Genomic DNA, 14818 nt, shown 5'->3' on the forward strand with positions numbered 1-14818 from the left:
ACGGTATCCGGGAGTTGCACAATCTCATGGTCTAAGGAAATGATACTTGACATTAGAAAAGCTTTAGCATACGAACTACATGATCTTGTGCTAGGCTTAGGATTGGGTCTTGTCCATCACATCATTCTCCTAATGATGTGATCCCTTTATCAACGACATCCAATGTCCATGGTTAGGAAACCGTAACCATCTATTGATTAACGAGCTAGTCAACTAAAGGCTTACTAGGGACATGGTGTTGTCTATGTATCCACACATGTATCTGAGTTTCCTATTAATACAATTCTAGCATGGATAATAAACGATTATCATGAACAAGGAAATATAATAATAATCAATTTATTATTGCCTCTAGGGCATATTTCCAACAGTCTCCCACTTGCACTAGAGTCAATAATCTAGTTCACATCGATATGTGATTAACACTCAAGGTCACATCCCCATGTGACTAACACCCAAAGAGTTTACTAGAGTCAATAATCTAGTTCACATTTACCATGTGATTAACACTCGATGAGTTCTGGGTTTGATCATGTTATGATTGTGAGAGAGGTTATAGTCAACGGGTCTGAACCTTTCAGATCCGTGTGTGCTTTACAAATCTCTATGTCATCTCCTAGATGCAGCTACCACGTTCTATTTGGAGCTATTCCAAATAACTGTTCTACTTGGAGCTATTCTAAATTGTTGCTCCATTATACGTATCCGGTATCTCTACTCAGAGCTATCCGGATAGGTGTTAAGCTTGCATCGACGTAACCCTTTACGACGAACTCTTTTACCACCTCCATAATTGAGAAAATTCCTTAGTCCACTAGTTACTAAGGATAACTTTGACCGCTGTCCTGTGATCCATTCTTGGATCACTCTTGTACCCCTTGACTGACTCATGGTAAAGCACACTTCAGGTGCGGTACACAACATAGCATACTGTAGAGCCTATGTCTTAAGCATAGGGGACGACCTTCGTTCCTTTCTCTCTATTCTGCCATGGTCGAGCTTTAAGTCTTAACTTCATACCTTACAACTCAGGCAAGAACTCCTTCTTTGACTGATCCATCTTGAACACCTTCAAGATCACGTCAAGGCATGTGCTCATTTGAAAGTACTATTAAGCGTTTTGATCTATCCTTATAGATCTTGATGCTCAATGTTCAAGTAGCTTAATCCAGGTTTTCCATTGAAAACACTTTCCAAATAACCCTATATGCTTTCCAGAAATTCTACGTCATTTCTGATCATTAATATGTCAACAACATATACTCATCAGAAATTCTATAGTGCTCCCACTCACTTCTTTGGAAATACAAGTTTCTCATAAACTTTGTATACACCCAAAATCTCTGATCATCATCAAAGCATACATTCCAACTCCGAGATGCTCACTCCAGTCCTCAGAAGGATTGCTGGAGCTTTGCATACTTATTAGCATATTTCAGGATAGACAAAACCTTCCGGTTGTATCACATACAACCTTTCCTCAAGAATCGTCGAGGAAACAATGTTTTGACATCCTATCTGCAAGATTTCATAAATAATGCAGTAATTGCTAATATAATTCCAACAGACTCTTAGCATCGCTACGGGTGAGAAAGTCTCATCGTAGTCAACTCCTTGAACTTGTCGAAAAACATCTTAACGACAAGTCGAGCTTTCTCAATGGTGACACTTACCATTATTGTCTGTCTTCCTTTCAAAATCCATATGTACCTAACAGCCTTACGACCATCAAGTAGTTCTTCCAAAGTCTACACTTTGTTTTCATACATGGATCCTCTCTCGGGTTTTATGGCCTTGAGCCATTTATCGGAATCCGGGCCCACCATCGCTTCTCCATAGCTCTTAGGTTCATTGTTGTCTAGCAACATGACTTCCAAGACAGGATTACGTACCACTCTGAAGTAGTACGCATCCTTGTCATCCCACGAGGTTTGGTAGTGACTCGATCCGAAGTTTCATGATCACTATCATAAGCTTCCACTTCAGTTGGTGTACGTGCCACAGGAACAACTTCCTGTGCCCTGCTACACACTTGTTGAAGTGACGGTTCAATAACCTCATCAAGTCTCCACCATCCTCCCACTCAACTTTTCGAGAGAAACCTTTCCTCGAAAAAGGACCCGATTCAAGAAACAATCCCTATTGCTTTCGGATCTTAATTAGGAGGTATACCCAACTGTTTTTGGGTGTCCTATGAAGATGCATTTTATCTGCTTTGGGTTCGAGCTTATCAACCTGAAACCTTTTCACATAAGCGTCGCAGCCCCAAACTTTCAAGAAACGGCAACTTAGGTTTCTCCAAACCATAGTTCATACGGTGTCGTCTCAACGAAATTATGTGGTGCCCTATTTAAAGTGAATGTGGTTGTCTCTAATGCCTAACCCATGAACGATAGTGGTAACTCGATAAGAGACATCATGGTATGTACCATATCCAATAGGGTGCAACTATGACGTTTGGACACACCATCACACTATGGTGTTCCAGGCTGTATTAGTTGTGAAACAATTTCCACAATGTCTTAATTCTGTGCCAAACTCGTGATTCAGATATTCATCTCTATGATCATATCATAGATCTTTTATCCTCTTGTCACGACGATCTTTGAACTTCACACTGAAATTACTTGAACCTTTCAATAATTCAGACTCGTGATTCATCAAGTAAATATACTCAACATCTACTCGAATCATCTGTGAAGTAAGAACATAACGATATTCACTGCATGCCTCAGCACTCATTGGACTGCACACATCAAAATGTGTTACTTCCAACAAGTTGCTATCTTGTTCCATCTTACTGAAAACGAGGCTTTTCAGTCATCTTGCCCATGTGGTATGATTCGCATGTCCCAGGTGATTCAAAATCAAGTGAGTCAAAACGGTCCATTTGCATGGAGTTTCTTCATGCATATACACCAATAGACATGGTTCGCATGTCTCAAACTTTTCAAAAACGAGTGAGCCCAAAGATCCATCAATATGGAGCTTCTTCATGCGTTTTATACCGATATGACTTACGTGGCAGTGCCACAAGTAGGTGGTACTATCATTACTATCTTTTGGCATGAACATGTGTATCACTACGATCGAGATTTAATAAACCATTCATTTTAGGTGTAAGACCATTGAAGGTATTATTCAAATAAACAGAGTAACCATTATTCTCCTTAAATGAATAACCGTATTGCGATAGACGTAATCCAATCATGTCTATGCTCAACGCAAACACCAAATAACAATTATTTAGGCTTAACACCAATCTCTTTGGTAGAGGGAGCGTGCGATGCTTGATCATATCAAGCTTGGAAAAACTTCCAACACATATCGTCAGCTCACCTTTAGCTAGTCTCCGTTTATTCCGTAGCCTTTTGTTTCGAGTTACTAACACTTAGCAACCGAACCGGTATCTAATACCCTGGTGCTACTAGGAGTACTAGCAAAGTACACATTAACACAATGTATATCCAATATACTTCTATCGACCTTGCCAGCCTTCTTATCTACCAAGTATCTAGGGTAATTCTGCTCTAGTGGTTGTTCCCCTTATTACAGAAGCACTTAGTCTCGGGTTTGGGTTTTACCTTGGGTTTCTTCACTAGAGCAGCAGCTGATTTGCCGTTTCATGAAGTATCCCTTCTTGCCCTTGCCCTTCTTGAAACTAGTGGTTTCACCAACCATCAACAATTGATGCTCCTTCTTGATTTCTACTTTCGCGGTGTCAAACATCGCGAGTATCTCAAGGATCATCATATATGTCCCTGATATATTATAGTTCATCACGAAGCTCTAGCAGCTTGGTGGTAATGACTTCGGAGAACCATCACTGTCTTATCTGGAAGATCAACTCCCACTCGATTCAAATGATTGTTGTACTCAAGCAATCTGAGCACAAGCTCAACAATTGAGCTTTTCTCCTTAGTTTGCAGGTTAAGAAAGTCATCGGAGGTCTTATACCTCTTGACATGGGCATGAGGCTGAAATCCCAATTTCAGCCCTCAAAACATCTCATATGTTTCGCGATGTTTCAAAAACGTCTTTGGTGCCTCAACTCTAAACCGTTTAACTGAACTATCACGTAGTTATCAAAACGTGTATGTCAGATGTTCGCAACAACCACAGACAACGTTCGAGGTTCAGCACACTGAGCGGTGCATTAAGGACATAAGCCTTCTATGAAGAAATGAGGACAATCCTCAGTTTACGGACCTAGTCCGCATAATTGCTACTATCAACTTTCAACTAATTTTTCTCTAGGAACATATCTAAACAGTAGAACTATAGCGTGAGCTACGACATAATTTGCAAAAACCTTTTGACTATGTTCAGGATAATTAAGTTCATCTTATGAACTCCCACTCAGATAGACATCCCTCTAGTCATCTAAGTGATTACATGATCCGAGTCAAACTAGGCCGTGTCCGATCATCACGTGAGACGGACTAGTCATCATCGGTGAACATCTTCATGTTGATCGTATCTTCTATACGACTCATGCTCGACCTTTCGGTCTCCGTGTTCCGAGGCCATGTCTGTACATGCTAGGCTCGTCAAGTTAACCCTAAGTGTTTCGCGTGTGTTCCGAGGCCATGTCTGTACATGCTAGGCTCGTCAACACCCGTTGTATTTGAACGTCTGAATAAAACACCCGATCATCACGTGATGTTTTGAAACACCGAACTGTCGCAACGGTGCACAGTTAGGGGAGAACACTTCTTGAAATTGTTGTAAGGGATCATCTTATTTACTACCGTCGTTCTAAGCAAATAAGATGTATAAACATGATAAACATCACATGCAATCAAATAGTGACATGATATGGCCATCATCACTTTGCTCCTTTTGATCTCCATCTTCGGGGCTCCATGATCATCATCATCACCGGCATGACACCATGATCTCCATCATCATGATCTCCATCATCGTGTCTTCATGAAGTTGCCTCGCCAACTATTACTTCTACTACTATGGCTAACGGTTAGCAATAAAGTAAAGTAATTACATGACGTTTAAGTTGACACGCAGGTCACAAATAAATAAAGACAACTCCTATGGCTCCTGCCGGTTGTCATACTCATCGACATGCAAGTCGTGATTCCTATTACAAGAATATGATCAATCTCATACATCACATATATCATTCATCACATCCTTTTTGGCCATATCACATCACATAGCATACCCTGCAAAAACAAGTTAGACGTCCTCTAATTGTTGTTTGCATGTTTTACGTGGCTGCTATGGGTTTCTAGCAAGAACGTTTCTTACCTACGCATGAACCACAACGTGATATGCCAATTGCTATTTACCCTTCATAAGGACCCTTTTCATCGAATCCGATCCGACTAAAGTGGGAGAGACAGACACCCGCCAGCCACCTTATGCAACTAGTGCATGTTTGTCGGTGGAACCGGTCTCACGTAAGCGTACGTGTAAGGTTGGTCCGGGCCGCTTCATCCCACGATGCCGCCGAATCAAGATAAGACTAGTAACGGCAAGCATATTGAACAATATCGACGCCCACAACTACTTTGTGTTCTACTCGTGCAAAGAATCTACGCAATAGACCTAGCTCATGATGCCACTGTTAGGGAACGTAGCAGAAATTCAAAATTTTCCTACGTGTCACCAAGATCTATCTATGGAGAGACTAGCAACGAGGGGAAGGAGAGTGCATCTACATACCCTTGTAGATCGCTAAGCGGAAGCGTTCAAGTGAACGGGGTTGATGGAGTCGTACTCGTCGTGATTCAGATCACCGATGATCCTAGTGCCGAACGGACGGCACCTCCGCGTTCAACACACGTACAGCTCGACGATGTCTCCCATGCCTTGATCCAGCAAGGAGAGAGGGAGAGGTTGAGGAAGACTCCATCCAGCAGCAGCACAACAGCGTGGTGGTGATGGAGAAGCGTGGCAATCCTGCAGGGCTTCGCCAAGCACCTATGGGAGAGGAGGAGGTGTCACGGGAGGGAGGGAGGCGCCAAGGGCTCAGGTGTGGATGCCCTCCCTCCCCTCCACTATATATAGGGGCAGGGGAGAGGGGGGAGGCGCAGCCTTGCCCCTTCCTCCAAGGAAGGGGTGCGGCTAAGAGGGGGGGAGGAGTCCATCCTCCCCAAGGCACCTCGGAGGTGCCTTCCCCCTTTAGGACTCTCCCCTTTTCCTCCACTCTTGGCGCATGGGCCTCTAGGGGCTGGTGCCCTTGGCCCATGTAGGCCAAGGCGCACCCCCTACAGCCCATGTGCCCCCCCGGGGCAGGTGGCCCCACCCGGTGGGCCCCCGGGACCCTTCCGGTGGTCCCGGTACAATACCGATGACCCCGAAACTTGTCCCGATGGCCGAAACAGGACTTCCTATATATAAATCTTTACCTCCGGACCATTCCGGAACTCCTCGTGACGTCCGGGATCTCATCCGGGACTCCGAACAACATTCGGTAACCACATACAAACTTCCTTTATAACCCTAGCGTCATCGAACCTTAAGTGTGTAGACCCTACGGGTTCGGGAGACATGTAGTCATGACCGAGATGTTCTCCGGTCAATAACCAACAGCGGGATCTGGATACCCATGTTGGCTCCCACATGTTCCACGATGATCTCATCGGATGAACCACGATGTCAAGGACTCAATCAATCCCGTATACAATTTCCTTTGTCTAGCGGTATGGTACTTGCCCGAGATTCGATCATCGGTATACCGATACCTTGTTCAATCTCGTTACCGGCAAGTCTCTTTACTCGTTCCGTAACACATCATCCCGTGATCAACCCCTTGGTCACATTGTGCACATTATGATGATGTCCTACCGAGTGGGCCCAGAGATACCTCTCCGTTTACACGGAGTGACAAAATCCCAATCTCGATTCGTACCAACCCAACAGACACTATCAGAGATATCCGTAGTGTACCTTTATAGCCACCCAGTTACGTTGTGACGTTTGACACACCCAAAGCACTCCTACGGTATCCGGGAGTTGCACAATCTCATGGTCTAAGGAAATGATACTTGACATTAGAAAAGCTTTAGCATACGAACTACATGATCTTGTGCTAGGCTTAGGATTGGGTCTTGTCCATCACATCATTCTCCTAATGATGTGATCCCGTTATCAACGACATCCAATGTCCATGGTCAGGAAACCGTAACCATCTATTGATTAACGAGCTAGTCAACTAGAGGCTTACTAGGGACATGGTGTTGTCTATGTATCCACACATGTATCTGAGTTTCCTATTAATACAATTCTAGCATGGATAATAAACGATTATCATGAACAAGGAAATATAATAATAATCAATTTATTATTGCCTCTAGGGCATATTTCCAACACTCCTCTCATAGGAGTCATGACTTCTTCTTTGGACAGCAGTGGAAGGGCGGCTTGTTCAATTGAGCGGGGCTTTCCATTGCTATGTGTTTGTGAGCAGTGGCGAATCTAGACAGAAACTGGAGGGTGGGCTCAAAGCCTGTATCATGCCAATATCTGTTGGGTTGGGCTTGCAAGTGGCTGAATTGGGCCATAAAACTAGTAGTAAAAAAAATTCTTGCATTGGTCTTCTTGTGGCCATCGTTATATCATTGGTGTGAGCAGGTTTGTCCCTATGTGTTATGATGTCCGAGCCTGAGTTTGAGTTATGCTGTGTCGGTTTCCGCATGATTTTTCATAATTAATTTCAGAAAAATAATTCATACTGCTTAATCTAAATTGTGATATACTAGCTGGCCATGAACCAAACATTTCCCACATTAAAAGTCAACTCTTATACCCCTAAAAAAGAAAGTTAACTCTTGAACAGGACGAGATGGTCGAAATTTGGCCAGCATATTATCGAACGCTAGAGATGAAGTGTTTTCTGATGCATTGGTCAAACTCGACACGTGCAAACAGCATCTCAACAAAGGGAATTGCTTCACACACGACAGTTAACACACGACGCCTGCACGATGCTTCCTCCCCGTGAGTGCCCCTGCATGCACGCTAGCTCAACAAAAGAGAAGAGAACGCATGCATATAAAACCAAAAAAATCGATCGGATTTGTCCTAGCGCCTTGTTGGTCGCCTGAGAACAGAAACGGAGCAGCGCACGACGAAGCAGTCTCTGCGCATGTACTTCCCCAGATCTGCACGGCTCACGAAACCGTAAAAGCCATGTTCTTGGCCCTTGAGCAGGAACTCCGAACACTTCTTCTTCCGCACAGCCGCCGACGGCTTGCCGGACTTGTCGAGCAGCGTGAACGCAAACTTCGCCCCGACGCGCTCGATGGCCTGCAGCTCGCTCAAAAGCACGAGATTGAGCGATGAACTCCACGGGGAGAAGCGCACGGCCCAGTCGTAGCCGCCGACGGAGAAGGTGTCGGACTGGAAGGACTCCCCAACTCCGGCCATCGTTCGAGCCAAGGAGTAGTCTTCGACCTTGAAGTCGAAAACTCTTCTCGCGCCGACAGTGAGGCTCATCCGGTTTGGCTTCGCCATTGGAGGGCAGGTAGTAAGGTTGTTGAGCTGCTAGCCAACTCTATCTCCACAGCAACGCTGAGCCATCGACTGCGCTGGTAGAGCACTATTTATAAATAGGTGATGTGGACACATGAACAAGTCGTCGCGTACTGCTGCATTTACCGCGGAGTGAATACGCCAACGAATGGGAGCGTCCGCCTCTTGGGGGACTCGCGGACAGCTGGTTGCTCGGTTGACGAGGAGCCGAAATCATAGAGAGCGACGAAGTTTGACTCGAAGCTCAAAACATTGACTCGGGGTTCCAATTTTTTTGTTAGATGTCTAAAGCACACTCTCAAATCAAACATTAGTAGTACTTGGAGTACGTATTATTAGCTTTGGAATTTCAGTTCGAAATTCAAAACCTCCATTCGGAAATGTAAAAATCTCACGTTTGAACTTGGAGTCAAGCTCAAAGTTCGGGATTTTGAGTATTTTTCTCAAAAAGAAGAAAATTCAGGTTCGCGTTAGATGATGCACGCAACTACCATAATTCCAGCAATGGAGTAGGCGGAACTTTTTCGAACGGATTTGTCCTAGTGCCTTTTTGGTCGTCTGAGAACAGAAACGGTGCAGCGCACGACGAAGCAGTCTCCGTGGACGTACTTCACGAGATCCTTCTCGCACATGAACCCGTCGAAGCCCTCCTCCTGGCCCTCGAAGAAGAACTTTGAGAACTTCTCCCGCCGTGCCGCCGCCGACGCCTCGCCGGACTTGTCGAGCAGCATGAACCCGAACTTCACCCCGACGCGCTCGCCGGCCTGCATCTCGCTCAGAAGCGCGAGTTTGAGCGATACACCCGGCGCGGGCGCGAGGCGCACGGCCCAGTCGTACCCGCCGACGGTGAAGGCGTCGGACTGGAAGGACTCCCCGGGTCCGGCCATCTCTCTGGCCATGGAGTAGTGTTCGACCTCGAAGTCCAAAACTCTTGTCGCGGCGACGGTGAGGCTCAACATCGGAGAGCAGAGATTTTTCTTCTTTTTTTGCGTAAATGGGAGGGCTGTTGAGCTACTGTCTCCACAGGCCACAGCAATGCTTGGCCATCGATTGCGATAGATAGCACTATAAATAGTACTTACTCCGATGTTGCATTTTCATCTTTACTTAGTATATATATGAATATTGCCGCACGAACCGAGGAGGAATTCCTCGTCTACTGCTTGGTCACCGCGGTGTAAATATGCCAACGAATGGAAGCTGGCGCCTCTTCGGCGCTCGGGACAGCTGGTTGCTTGGTTGAGACTAGTCATAGTGTGGAGTAACTTAAAATAGTAACATGCATATGTGTTAGATGACGCGCACAAATACCATAATTTTGAGAAATGAAGCTAGATTTCAAGTTTGGAAACGCAAAAGTTTATAAAACTAAGAATTTTCCATGTTTACAAATACACTAGCAAGAATAGTGCCCTCTTATTCAAGTGGCTTCTAAGCAATGTTGCTTCGAAATATACACTTCCAAATTCTTCGCCAAGGTTCTCTCTCTATGGCTGACGCTGTGTATCGCCCCGGACACATCCACCGGTTACTGGCCGTTACCGTTGAGTATAATATTTATTAGGAAGTATAGTATAGACTAGGATTTGTTCCTGCCTTGTATTGTACTCTAAGTTGATCATTGTACTTCTGTATATATGCCCATGAAGCTCAAGCAATTCATTAGATTCCACCAATCTCTCTCTCTCTCTCTCTCTCTCTCTCTCTCTCTCTCTCTCTCTCTCTCTCTCTCTCTCTCTCTCTCTCTCTCTCTTCTAACATGGTATCAGCTTTAGCTCGATCCTAAACCCTAGCCGCCGCCATTTCTTTCCGGGGCGGTCGGTCTTCATGACCGCCACACCCCCTCTCCCCCCCCCGCGCCCGTACATAAGGTTCGTCCGCCGGTTGTATTGACCGGCCGCTCTAGTGAGTCTTTTTCCCGAGCACATGCAATGGGGTTTCTCTCTACCGCCGGTCATCTTGATCGGTGTTTTCTTTTTGGTTTTCCGATCTAAGATCGGTTTGAGTTGCCCGCCGCGCCGTCGACCCCCGCGCGCCTCTACTCTGACACCGACGTGACCAGCCGACCTCTTCTCCGATCGGCGGCCACGCACGCCGAGGCGGTCCATCAGGACTAGCCGTCGTTCGCGCGTTAGCCCGCCTGTCGCTCTACACCGGCTGTCGCCGCCCTGCTTCGATCGGGACCTCTCCAATTCCACCCGCCTCCGTCGCGTCTGCACGGCGGCCCTGCGGTCTGCCTTGCTGTAGCGACCAGACCTCAAACAGTCTGATCTCTGTGCTCCGGTGTCATCCCTGGATCAGTAATGCTGACACCACACAGTACTCGAAGGATTTATAGCAGAGTAGCAATCACACACTTATTACATCGAGTGTCTCAAAAGAGAACTTATTACAATAAATATGGCTTAAGACCATCTAATAACGATAACAACGGAAGGCTTGGAAGATAAGTGAGTCCATCAACTCCAACGGCATCACTGAGTATAGAACCACGACCTAAAAACTCTTTAGTCGTCGTCTGAAAAGTCTGCAATATTAACGTTGCAGCCCGAAAATGGGTCATCACATGGAATATGCTGGCAAGGTAACACATAGAGAGTAATGGAATGAAACATCTATACTACATGCATATTTGGCTGGTGGAAAGCTCTATGGTTACAGTTTTGCGTAAAGCCAATTTTTCCCTACTTCAAAGAAATAAATTTATTTAACTATCATGGTGGTTGTTAAACATTGAGAATGGTTGTCAGCATCCTCAATCCCAATTAAGCATCATCATTAAAATCCAACAATATTAATTAAAGTAACATGATGAGATTCACATGATAATCCAAGTACTAGATACTCAAGATGTCCATAACCGGGGACACGGCTAACCATGATTAGTTTATACACTCTGCAGAGATTTGCGCACTTTCCCCACAAGACTCGATCGCCTCCGTTTGGTTTCTCGCACTACATGGTGTTTGAGAAAACGGATGACCGAGACATAGTCTTTCAGAAGCGCTAGCACCTTACGATCGGGTAGACCGTACCACCTACATCCCCTACATCTGCTAGTCTACCACTGTAAGAGTTCGCACGACTTAGTCAACTATGCTAGAGCCCATAATAGCTTGTGGCTGCACACGGAAGTTTCTAGCATGAATAGTCTCATGATCCCTTTAAGCCTGGGTGGCGGTCCAAAAGAAAATAGGCAAGTCCTGGAATACCCAGGTGCCTCAATCCACCCAGATGTGTGTTTAAGTTGCCACCTTAGATAAATCATTAATTAACAATCTCACATCTGTCATGAATATCACTCACCCAATCCACGTCTACTAGCATAGCATGGCATAATAAGCAAACATAGAAGTAACTCCCAAAGGTTTGATAATAACAGGTAATAGGTACTACCTCATCTACTTCCCATCCCACAATTTAATTAGATCCTAATCATGCAATGTGTGAGGATTGATCTAATGCAATAAAACTGGGTAGTAGAAAAGGTATGATCAAAGTGTTACTTACCTTGCTGATGATCCGCGAAACCTAACGATTCGAAGTAACAAGCGGCACACTCCGGGTATTATATCGCAGACAAACAAACAAGCATACAATAAGTACTCATCTAATGCACAGGTAAAACTCAAATAAGAGATCTAACCAGAAGGTTCAACTTAAGAACTCCGGTTGGCAAAAAGAATCAAATCGAACGAAGCAACGAAAATCAAACGGCGAAAGAAAACAACTTCGTTCTAGTAATATCTAGATCTAGGGCAAATTTTATAGTAGCAAAACCTTGTTTAAGTTGGTTAAACGAATAGAGGGTTTCGAGACGAATCCCTAGGCGCTTGAATCGCCTGATTCCGATAAACGAGCGAAAAGTTATACTAAAACGAAAATCGGATCAGGAATCGCGATCAGAAAAATCGCGGATTTAATCCGAGAAAAAGAAAAACGACGAACGCCGAATTTTTTTTCTCTTTTTTTCGGCACGGAAAATGAGGCGCGACGAACCTCGGCGGCGGGATCCGCGGCGGCGGCGGACGTCGTCGACGGCGGCTAGGGCGGGGCTAGGGTTTGGGCGCTTTAGGGTTTCTCCCCGGGGCTGGGCCTCGGCTTATAAAGGCCTCCCGGGTCGGTGTCCAGGTCGGACACGGCCCGTTAAGTCGGTTCGTTTTTTTAATTATTCCGCTCGGAAGAAAAAAATAAAAAGAAATACTAAACGGACTCCAAAATTCCGAAATAAATTTTCACGGGCTTCTAAAAACAAGCCGCACAAGGTGGACATTTATTTGGGACCTAAATGCAATTTTGGAAAATGCATTTTTTTCCTAAATTCAAATAAAAATACCGAAAAACTCTGAAATAAAATCTTATTTGATTTTATTATTAAATCCTCAATATTTCTTTATTTTGGGAAACTCATTTTATTCCCTCTCTCATATTTTTGTAATAGAAATAATTGATGATAAAATAAATAAAATCAAATGATCCTATTCCCAAAATTTGAGAAAACTCAAATATGAAAATAACGAAACCCCCAACTCTCTCCGTGGGTCATTGAGTTGCGTAGAATTTCTAGGATCAACCAAAATGCAAAAATAAAATATGATATGCATGGTGATCTAATGTATAACATTCCAAATTGAATATTTGGGATGTTACAAACCTACCCCCCTTAAGATGAATCTCGCCCTCGAGATTCGGGTTGGCTAGAAAATAGGTGAGGGTGGTCTTTGAGCAAATCTTCCTCTCGCTCCCAAGTGGCTTCATCCTCTGAGTGGTGGCTCCACTGAACTTTGCAAAACTTGATAACCTTGTTGCGAGTAACTCGGCTGGCAAACTCGAGAATCTTAATTGGTTTCTCCTCGTAGGTCAAATCGTTATCCAACTGAATAGTTTCCAAAGGCACTGTATCTCTCAACGGTATGTCAGCCATCTCCGCGTGACATTTCTTTAACTGAGAAACGTGGAACACATCATGTACTCCTGACAATCCTTCGGGCAATTCCAACTTGTAGGCTACTTCTCCCATACGTTCCAAAACTCGATATGGTCCTACAAATCGTGGCGCTAACTTCCCTTTAACTCAAAAACGCTTTGTTCCACGAAGTGGAGATACTCGAAGATAAGCTCTATCTCCAACTTCGTAAACTGTCTCCTTGCGTTTAGAATCCGCATAACTCTTCTGTCTGGACTGGGCTACCTTGAGCCTATCGCGAATCAACTTCACCTTCTGTTTAGACTCTTTAATCAAGTCAGGTCCAAACAACTGGCGGTCTCCAACTTCGTCCCATGACAATGGTGTCCTGCACCTCCTTCCGTACAAAGCTTCGAAAGGGGCCATCTTTAAACTGGTTTGGTAACTGTTGTTGTAAGAGAACTCTGCATATGGCAAATTATCGTCCCAACTAGATCCATAATCTAGTGCACAAGCTTTCAGCATATCCTCCAAAATCTGATTGACTCTCTCGGTCTGTCCATCTGTCTGTGGATGAAAAGCTGTACTGAATTCTAGCCTGGCACCCAAAGTTTCATGCAACTGTTTCCAGAACTTTGAGGTAAACTGGGTTCCTCTATCTGATACGATACTCCTTGGAACTCCATGCAAACATACGATCCTGGTCATGTATATCTTTGCCAACTTAGCACTGGTGTAGGTGGTCTTTACTAGGATGAAATGAGCTACTTTTGTCAATCGATCAACTACAACCCAAATCGAGTCATAGACTGAACGAGTCCTGGGCAATCCCGTGATAAAATCCATGCCTAGCTTATCCCACTTCCATTCGGGTATCGGCAATGGTTGTAACAATCCTGCTGGCTTCTGATGCTCTGCCTTTACTCTCTGACATACATCACAAACTGCTACATACTCCGCAATATCCTTCTTCATTCCGGTCCACCAAAAAATATCCTTCAAATCCAAATACATCTTGGTGTTTCCTGGGTGAATCGAATATGGTGAGTCGTGTGCCTCTTGCAGTATCAACTTCCTGATCTCCGGGTCATTGGGCACGTAAACACGGTCTTCAAACCATAGGGTGTCGTGCTCATCCTCACGAAATCCTTTAGCTTTTCCTTTGCCCAGTTTCTTCTTTGTAGCGGCAATCTCTTTGTCAGCTTTCTGAGCTTCCCTGATTTTATCCATCAAAGTTGACTGAATCTCTAATGCTACTACATAGCCTCTCGGAACTATTTCCAAACATAGTTCATGAAGATTTTCTGCTAACTCCTTGGGTATTTCTCCCGTCATTAATGTATTGACATGGCTCTTACGGCTTAATGCGTCAGCTACTACATTAGCCTTTCCAGGATGATAATGCAATTTCATATC

The sequence above is a fragment of the Triticum aestivum genome, chromosome 7A (genome assembly GCF_018294505.1).
Source record: "Triticum aestivum cultivar Chinese Spring chromosome 7A, IWGSC CS RefSeq v2.1, whole genome shotgun sequence".
NCBI lineage: Eukaryota > Viridiplantae > Streptophyta > Magnoliopsida > Poales > Poaceae > Triticum > Triticum aestivum.